The sequence below is a fragment of the Strongylocentrotus purpuratus genome, unplaced genomic scaffold, assembly GCF_000002235.5.
Source record: "Strongylocentrotus purpuratus isolate Spur 01 unplaced genomic scaffold, Spur_5.0 spur5_scaffold_18, whole genome shotgun sequence".
Taxonomy (NCBI): domain Eukaryota; kingdom Metazoa; phylum Echinodermata; class Echinoidea; order Camarodonta; family Strongylocentrotidae; genus Strongylocentrotus; species Strongylocentrotus purpuratus.
The window spans coordinates 30,450,488-30,459,637 of record NW_022145603.1 but is presented as its reverse complement, the minus strand read 5'-3'; the positions used below and the strand labels follow the sequence as shown (position 1 = coordinate 30,459,637).

The window sequence follows — 9,150 nt, the reverse complement described above, 5'->3', positions numbered from 1 at the left end:
GCAATCTGTGTGCAATCTCTACGGGAAGGATTTTAGCACTAGGCCTACTACTAGAATCTAGACCCAGGCCTACTAGATCTATTTTGGAAAACAAAATATGGAGAATTTCACGTACCCTTTTTGGCGTTCTTGCTGTCAGCAAGTCTTGCATTTGATCATCATCAAGAAGTTGAAATCTTGGGAGAGTTTCTTCAGCCATTTTTGCCTTGTTTGGAATTCAGTACGATCGAGATTGCCGTATTAAAAATACCGACCAATTCTTCGCACACGTACGGTATCCTCGATCGCTTAAACCAGTTTTTAACATGTGAACATATGGGTATTTTACCAAGACTGAACTATTTTCCCGGTAACTAGAATTTTACCGGAAATTTTACAGGAATAGTTAAACCATGACTGCAATTTCGACCAATCAGATGGCTGGATTTCTTAAGTGAGGTATAACGATTGTTAGTTGTCGATTTGACTTTTGGGATTTAGATTTTTTTTAGTAAATAGTCTGATGTTCAGACCCTTGTGAAGAATGGTTGTATGTTTTGTGCTGCGCAAAAATTCAATCAGTTTAATTTTGGCCATTACAAGAAGTGGGTTATTGATGTAGACAAATGCTCATGTACCCCTTACAGCTCATTTTATGTATGTTATTCCCAAAGAAGAAAAATAGCCAGCCAGTCACTCAATAGTGTCTGACTGTAAAGTCTAGCAAGCAAATGGGTTTCCTTGCATAATTTGAAAAGTAGGACACTGCTAACGTTTACATTTCACAGATAGGACATACATGAAATATTCATAATTCCTGCAAAGTTCTACAGAATTTGATGTTGGCTGCAATTGGGATATAGAACCTTTAATGGGGTATATATGAGCATGCAACAATGATTTCATAAGATTTGGGTAGAAGAGGTGAAATGTTCAAGGACCACAATACGAGGACAGAAAACAATACTGAAAAACTGCGTTAGAGCACCTTCTGTTTGATAAATCACACGTATAAGGTTGTTGGGTTTTTGACGTTTGGATTTGTCCATCATCTCCCCCTTGCATTACTGTTGTTCATTTTGATGTATCTAACAAAATGTTAATGTGATTGTTTACAAACTGTCCATGTACACTTGTAATGGTATCCTTGGTCATATATGTACATAATAACAACAAAATATAGGGGTTTTAAATAAGGAAACAAAATTGAATTTAATGGGAAAATGTACGAGGTTGGCAGATTGAATACGTGACCAATGCCTTCTCTCTTTTGCCCTCATGTTTGCAGATAATCACATTTTATTTCTTTCCTTTGTTCTCTAAACTCTATGTACGGTTGACTTGTCAGAGTCCTTACTTTAGGGAAAAGAAGCATACCAGGATGCTGAAGAATTACTGGTCTGCAAGGAAACCTGAAATGCCTTCAACCAGTGGAACGGGTTTTCCACATAGCAGAGGAGGTGCAGGTTTGTACATCACACTCTAATATTATATAAAATAATATTGATTAATGAGGAGTGATAACATTTAGAAAGTACCAGAGAGCTTTCAATATTACAGCATGTGAAGAGATATATAAAATGCACAGTCTCATAAAAAGCTAAATCACATTATAATACTGAGGAAAGAAGTACATGTATGTTTTATGGAATTATTTGAAAGAGGCACGACAGTTTATTTCTCTTTTTATAGGCCCAATTAATATATCATTAACGATTAATGCATAAAAAGAAATGATGGTGAGACCTGGAGGCATTATGTTTTCGGGTTGTCCGTACGTCCCGTTCGCGTTTTTTTTCTTCTTCTTTACCATATGTAATTTAATGCGTGAACTTTTGGACAAACATGCATCAGAGCGCACAATCCCCGTTTCTCTTCGACCGTCTGCCCCTTGGTTCAATGATGAAGTTCGAGAGGCGAAACGGCATCGTCGTCGAGCTGAGCGTAAATGGATGAAGTCTCGTCTTGAAATACATAGTCAGCTTTATCGGGATCAGTGCTGCTCTTACAACCAACTTCTGATGCAATCTAAGTCACACTACTTAACATCAACCATAGAACAGTGTGATACTAAGCAGCTTTTTAGATTTGTGAAGAAACTTACTGCACCTGCGTCTGAACATATCCTTCCTGACCATTCATCCGATGTGCAGCTAGCTAATGACTTTGGCCAGTTCTTGCACCAGAAAGTTCAAGGCATCGTCTCTTCCTTAGGTGGTGATTGCAATCTTGCTGACAGCTCGTCTCCCTGCAACTACTCCTTCAATGGATTTGATGTAGTATCCGAGGCAACTGTACAAAGAACTATCAAGGAGAGTCCTTTCAAGTCATGCAGGCTTGATCCGATACCAACAACTCTCCTCAAGGATTCTATTGATGAAGTGGTTCCGTTTATTACCAGGCTTATCAATCAAACATTATGTACTGGTATTGTCCCAAGTGCGTTTAAAACTTCTCATGTATTAACACCGGTGTTGAAAAAGCCTTATTTAGATCATAATAATTTAAAGAATTATCACCCTATAGCTAATCGTATGTTTGTTGCTAAAATCATGAAACGTATTGTAGCTAATCAACTGAAAGCGTATCTTAGTGATAATTGTTTATTTTCTGACATGCAATCAGCTTACCGGCAGTTTCACTCTACAGAGACTGCACTGCTTAAAGTGTACAATGATTTACTATTGGCAGTTGATAAGGGTCAAGAAGTAGCCTTAGTAATGTTAGACTATTCAGCAGCGTTTGACACTATCAATCATCATTCTTTGGTTGAACGCTTCTGCCACACTTTCGGGATTGGTGGCACAGCCTCAAAGTGGTTTACATCATACCTTGAACATAGAGAACAGAGAATTGTAATCAACAAAAGTATATCTAACCATTTCCCTCTTTTGCATGGCGTGCCCCAGGGTTCGGTCCTCGGGCCGCTCGAGATTATTTTATACACGAGTCCGCTCAGCGATGTAATAAATGGACATAGAAACATACACCATGTAACATACGCGGACGATACGCAGTTGTATGTAATCCTTGAACCCCGTCACCGGTCGGTTAGCTTGACAAATCACGAAGAGTGTGTTAGTAATGTCAAATTTTGGGCACAGAAAAACTATCTTAAGCTTAACAGTGACAATTACTTCACACCACATCTCCGTTTCGTAAACCCTTGCCCTTGCCAGATTTTGTTTTAGATGACACAAAATTGTGTACCTCTGAATCGGCCAAAAACATGAGTGTTACCAAAGACACTGCTCTCATATGAAGGCTCACATAAGGCAAGTATGTAAAGCTGCATTTTATGGTATCCACAAAATTTGTAAAATCAGGAATTGTTTAGATAAACCCACTACAAAACGACTGATACATGCATTTGTCACTTCCCACTTAGACTACTGTAATGGCCTCCTTGTTAATTTGCCACCCTCAAACCTTGCTCCTCTTCAACGTATCCAAAATGCTGCCGCTCGTCTGGTTGCCCGCTCCGGACCTTATGAACATATTACTCCAATCCTCCGCAATCTGCACTGGCTGCCAGTAATTCAACGTATCCAATTTAAAATTCTTCTCCTTGCCTTTAAAATCCGTAACGGTGAATTCCCCACGTACCTTTCCAGTCTTGTAAAATCCAAACCCCCTCCTCCAGGTTGCGTGCTTCTACTTCCTCTCACTTTCAACTAATTCCTGGCCCTCGTGTGAAAACAAGATACGGGGATAGAGCGCTTTCTGTAGCTGCCCCCCAGTTGTGGAATGGCCTCCCGTCCTACATTCAAAATGCTCCTTCTACATCCACTTTCAAAGTAATGTTAAAAACCCATCTGTTAAAATACATACCATGAATTTTGTCTTCTCTAAACTTGTCAAATAAATAAATGATGTTGTACTTATATTTGTTATGAAATAAGTCATATTTAGCACAATTTAAGTTAGATTAAGTTGATTTATTCATTTATTTGTAACAAACTGTAATTTTGATTTTGTAACGTAAAATAGCGTAACATACTGTAATTGTGTACTGAAAAATATTGTGTACTTGTGGTGCTGTCGTCCCGGCTTTATTTAGTGCAAGGACATAGCTTTACTTAATGGCTGCTGGGACAACAGCACCACTGCGCCTAGAAACAATGTATTAGGCGCGTTATAAATGTGATCTATTATATGCGTCGCAGAACAATAATAATAATATTCCGTGTTTATATAGCGCTCAATACATCGATCCAACGATGTGCCTAAACGCTTTAACGATATATTATTATCCCGGTCATCGGATTCAGGCTTACCCGGACACAATGCATGCACGTTTTCCTCCACTCCCTGGGGACCATTCTAGCTAGTTGCCATTTTACAAGCGCACACTTGCTCGTCCAACCACGTGAACTTTCGCATCCTACCGGGTACCCATTTAACACCTGGGTGGAGAGTAGCAAGTGCAGGTAAATATCTTGCCAAAGGATATTAGTGCCGTGTCGGGATTCGAACCCTCGACCTTCGCATCTCCAGTCAAGCACCTTAAACCACTCGACCACGACACCCAGAGGTTTTTATATCAACGCCTTGAGAGAGACTGTTTTCTCGCGCTCTGCTCAAAATTAAGCAAACTCTGATCGTGCAGCTCGCTGCTATGTGCATGTGTTGCGCTGTGCGCTAGCTGCAAATACATGTTTCTTGATTTTACTAAAATGGATAGGGCGGCTTTTTTTTAGGGCCTATATTTATTTACACTCAAACTCTTCAGATTACCCAAGGTTGTTTTCAGTTGGTGACTTATCAACCACAATAGTTCATAATATTAGTTCAAAATAAAAATACAAACCTGAGCCCCATTGCATAAAAACTTATACCATTGATGGTAACTTTACCATCAATGACCTTTATTTGGGCTGTTTAGCCCTGTTATCATGGTACCGTAGTTGCCATTAATAGAGTTACAGACTTTTTAGCCATGTTAGCAGAGTTAAGTTTTATGCAACGAAACCCAGGATCCCCTGAACTGGGTAGTTCTTTATTTTTCATAAAATATCCAGGAAAATGACTTGAATATCAGATTCGGAATTTGGAAATATTTTGCCTAGATCGGCAATCCAATGTGACTATGTGAGGGATATGATTATTTTTGATCGCTAACTGCAGCACATAGATCTGGCCTAGATTCCAGGATTAGGATCAGGTTGATTTAGTCTAGGTTTTAAGATTAGGTTTAGGGCTAGGGTGAGGGTTGGGGTAGGATTTAGAAATAGGATTAGGGGTTAGGGAAGTATTTGCTGAAGTTAGCAATCGAAAATAATTTAAACCCCTAAAATTGAACCGGAATAAATCTTTATATGAACACATCATTCAGGGACTCTCGTACATGTACATGAAAAATAGCTTGTAATCACGATATTCTGAGAACATGTTGAATCATTCCACAGGGCTAATCCCCATAGTGCCAAGCCCCAAATCCCACCGTGCCAAGTTTATTTTGAGATAATCTGATTAACGCTATGGTTCTATGAACAGCGCGTGCGAAACACATGTATCATATTACAATGAGCATGAACAATAACTGCTATTACGAATGCGTGCAAGCATGTACAAGGCAGCATGTACGCATGTACACAGCACTTTAACGGTAGCGTGCATGCAGCCTTATGGCAGGCTATGGAATACAATCAAACTTGAATCTTAAAACTTGCTTCTGTTTTGGTTTTAAAAATCGCTTTTTGGCGGAGGCATCATTTTCGAATGTGCGCAGTCGAAGATCCATCTAGTTAGATTCAGTAATTAATGGTACAAGTCTTTTCCTTGTAATAAAGAATGTTATGGTTATTGTTCAATTGTTGTTACTGTACTGCACCTTTATAACATTGCTGATGGGAATACTTATTCAACATGGTTCTCTTGAAAACAGATCAAGTTAGGGAACAAGAAGATGCTCCGCAAGAAGAGGCTCCAAGACAAAAGAAGAAAGTGCGTGCTCTAGGACTGGCTTGCCATTTCCCAGGAGCTGGTACTAACCTTGGTCCACAGCCAGACCCCGGGTTGTTGACAACCAGGATCCAGAGCCACGCTCTGGAGCCCTTGACAGACAAGGTCCAGTTTCAAAGCCTGGAGCTGGGGATGACAAGGATTCAGTTGGAGCAACCACCTATAAAGTATAATATGCTCAAGGCAGGTATGTTCAAATCAGTGAATTGATAAGATGATGTACATGTTAGTCAGTTTGGACAATTCCTATATTCACAAATTATTCATCACACATCAAACAAGCACAGGCAGCTGAAAGTAAAAACAGACAAACCAAAGATATGGCATCTGATGATTTGTATGCCTCCGTTACGAAGTAGCCGGAGGCATTATGTTTTCAGGCTGTCTGTCCGTCCATACTTATTCCGTACGTCTGTCCATAATTCCCGCTCTCGTGATCGCGTTATCTCAACAACTGATTGATGGATTCATGCCAAACTTAGATCATGTATGTATCTTGCAGAGCCAATGAATTGATTAAATTTTAGGGTAAAGATGTCAAAGGTCATGGGGCTCATTATGTATGCAATAATAGCATCTGAGCGCATTATCATTAGAATTGATGGACGGATTACAATCAAACTTAAGACATGTATGTATCTTGCAGAGCCAATGGACTGTGTAGATGTTAGGGTAATGAGGCCAAAGATTAATGGGTCATACATGTATGTGAAAAATAGCTTGTAATCACAATATTCTCAGAACCTGTTAATGGATTACAATCAAACTTGAATTTTAAAACTTGCTTCTATTTTGGTTTGTAAAATGGCTCTATGGCGGAGGCATCATTTTCGACTGCGTGTAGTCGAAGATCCATCTAGTTATATCTGCCAATTGAAGCTCTTTTACAACCGGACATCATACCAATTTTGTTTCACTCATTTTTAATGCAGCTCCAGTTGAGGGTAAAAGAATTCCTGAACATCGGTAAGTAACATAATATGCAATTACTTCTCTTTCTCTCATCTCCCCCACTCTCTTTCTCTCTCCCTCATTCTCATCCTATATGTCCCCACATCTCTCTCTCATCCTGTCCTTCTCTCTTACTCTCTCTCTCCCTCTCATCCACTTTCTCGCTTTCACCCTTTCTCCCTTCATCTCTTTCTATTGCTTTTTTCAACATTTCTTCTACATTTGTTATTGTCTGTTTGGAGCCAGAAGGGCATTACCTGATTATACTTTACCTTCTTCACACTCCCCTATTGTCTTACCTTGATGCTTTTGATTGCATTCGATGAAAGTATGCCATGTTTGCAAGTCATCAGGTTCCCTTTAGATATGAGCTTGCTATGGATGTAAAGTATGCAAAATTAAAATGTTTTCAAATAATGTGGCCTTTAAAACCTCTCTCATTCCTTTTCCAATCCCCGCACTCTCTTTGTTTAAAATGTTTCCAACTCTCAAAAAAATATTATCTCAATGTTATTTGTCTGTTCTCTCTCCATCTCTATCTGTTTCTGTTTGTCTCTCTCCCTCTCTATGTGTCACCCTGCCGTTCTCCCTCTCCCTCTCTCTCTCTCTCTCCCTCTCTTTTTTTGTATCATTAGTATACAAATCCACAGCGATGAAGCTAAAGATGATGGTGATAGAGTTGATGAGAGCCTGGAACAACGTCCAAGAAAACGACGAGCTAAGACGGATCGTCAACCTTCCTCACCTTAGAATCCTTAGGATGAAAAGCAATAGCACTATTGAATAACATCCAGAGCGGAATTTGGCGGTAGCGAGAATTTATCTTACAAGACTTACACACACACTGATGGAATACTTATTTGAATACTAACATTTCCTATTTTGAATCCTTGCCATTCTACCTCAAACAACCGTTACATATAAGTGCAATACTAATTTACTATGCAAACACTTACAAGTACTTAACTGTCAATCAATTATGCAATACAAGTCAGGTGTGTTTGTTTTCTTTTGGCCTATATTTTGATGAATTTGCTGGGACTTTGAAATTGTATAGTTCTTATTATATCTTGCTTTCTTTTGTATTACAATAATGCTGCATTCATCTTAACAGTATTACCTCTCGGAACTATGCAATTTTTACATGTTCTGTATATATTAGTTATATTCTATGCCATTCTTTATTTGTTAATGGATGGACAGATGTTTATATCATCTTAACTGATTATGAAATGTAATGCATAATGTTTAATGTTTGCTTGAGGCCGTGGGCCGATTTACGTTTTTGTTTTTGGGCCAATGCACGAAAATCCTCTGGCAAGACATTAATCTGTATGTGTCTCTTTATAGGTGTAGGAAATGTTTACCCGGTACGAAGAAATCTGAATGTCAAATTTTTGCTAGCCCGGCAAAAGGTGGGGTAATGATAATATTGTACAGCACTTAGAACCATAAACGCTGTATATATACTATAATGTGATACTGTTTTACAGCTAATACATTAAAGCGCTTAGTAATATTTGTATGAAGCGCTCTCTAAATGTTACTACACATTTACTATCGATATTGTAAATACCGTCTTTACAGCTTGTAAAAAAATGCCTGTTCACTTCTATAAACTTAGAGATGAAACATTTCATTCACTTATTCCAAACATTATTAAATTTCCCATTATTTCGATTTTGTATATACCATGATAGTTGCAGGGTTTTATTAGCATTTGATATAGTCTTTTTTGTTGGTGCCCATTGAACATTTAATTTCAAGTGTTGCGCCTTACAAATCATATATATACAATTTCTTTGTGTACAGAGCCTCATTATTTCTTGTATTTGTATTTTTGTGTATTTTCTCGAACTCCGAGCAGAAATTTAGACTTTCTTCTATATATTTATTGTGCGATTGCGAACGATGACCAGTTCAGGTATCAACAGAATATTGATGACAGCTGGTCACACCAGAAGTCTCTGTCTTGGAGTCCCGAATAGGACATTCAAATTGGTTTGCGGCTGCTCATATGATGTCATGTATGTCTTATTTATTAAAACACAAAAGTACATTATTAACACGTGTAATACATCAATAATTTGTTTTCTTCTGTCAATTATGTAAATGAATGGCAAATGTGCGCAACAAATTACTTGAACGTATCCACTGAGCGCTGTGTTATAAGATACGGACAAAGGAAACGTATTGCACATTACGTTATTACTTTAAAAAAAAATGGTTGGAGACATATTTTTTTTATCTAGCTTA

General features: G+C 38.4%; 1 long non-coding RNA gene across 1 annotated transcript; it reads left to right on the top strand.

Annotated features, from left to right (window-relative positions):
- The first annotated feature begins 5,888 nt into the window (after positions 1 to 5,888).
- Positions 5,889 to 8,518, top strand: LOC115925344. The gene is made up of 3 exons (XR_004064644.1): positions 5,889 to 6,130; positions 6,876 to 6,909; positions 7,530 to 8,518. It is a non-coding gene; the product is annotated as an uncharacterized LOC115925344 (long non-coding RNA).
- The last annotated feature ends 632 nt before the right edge of the window (positions 8,519 to 9,150 follow it).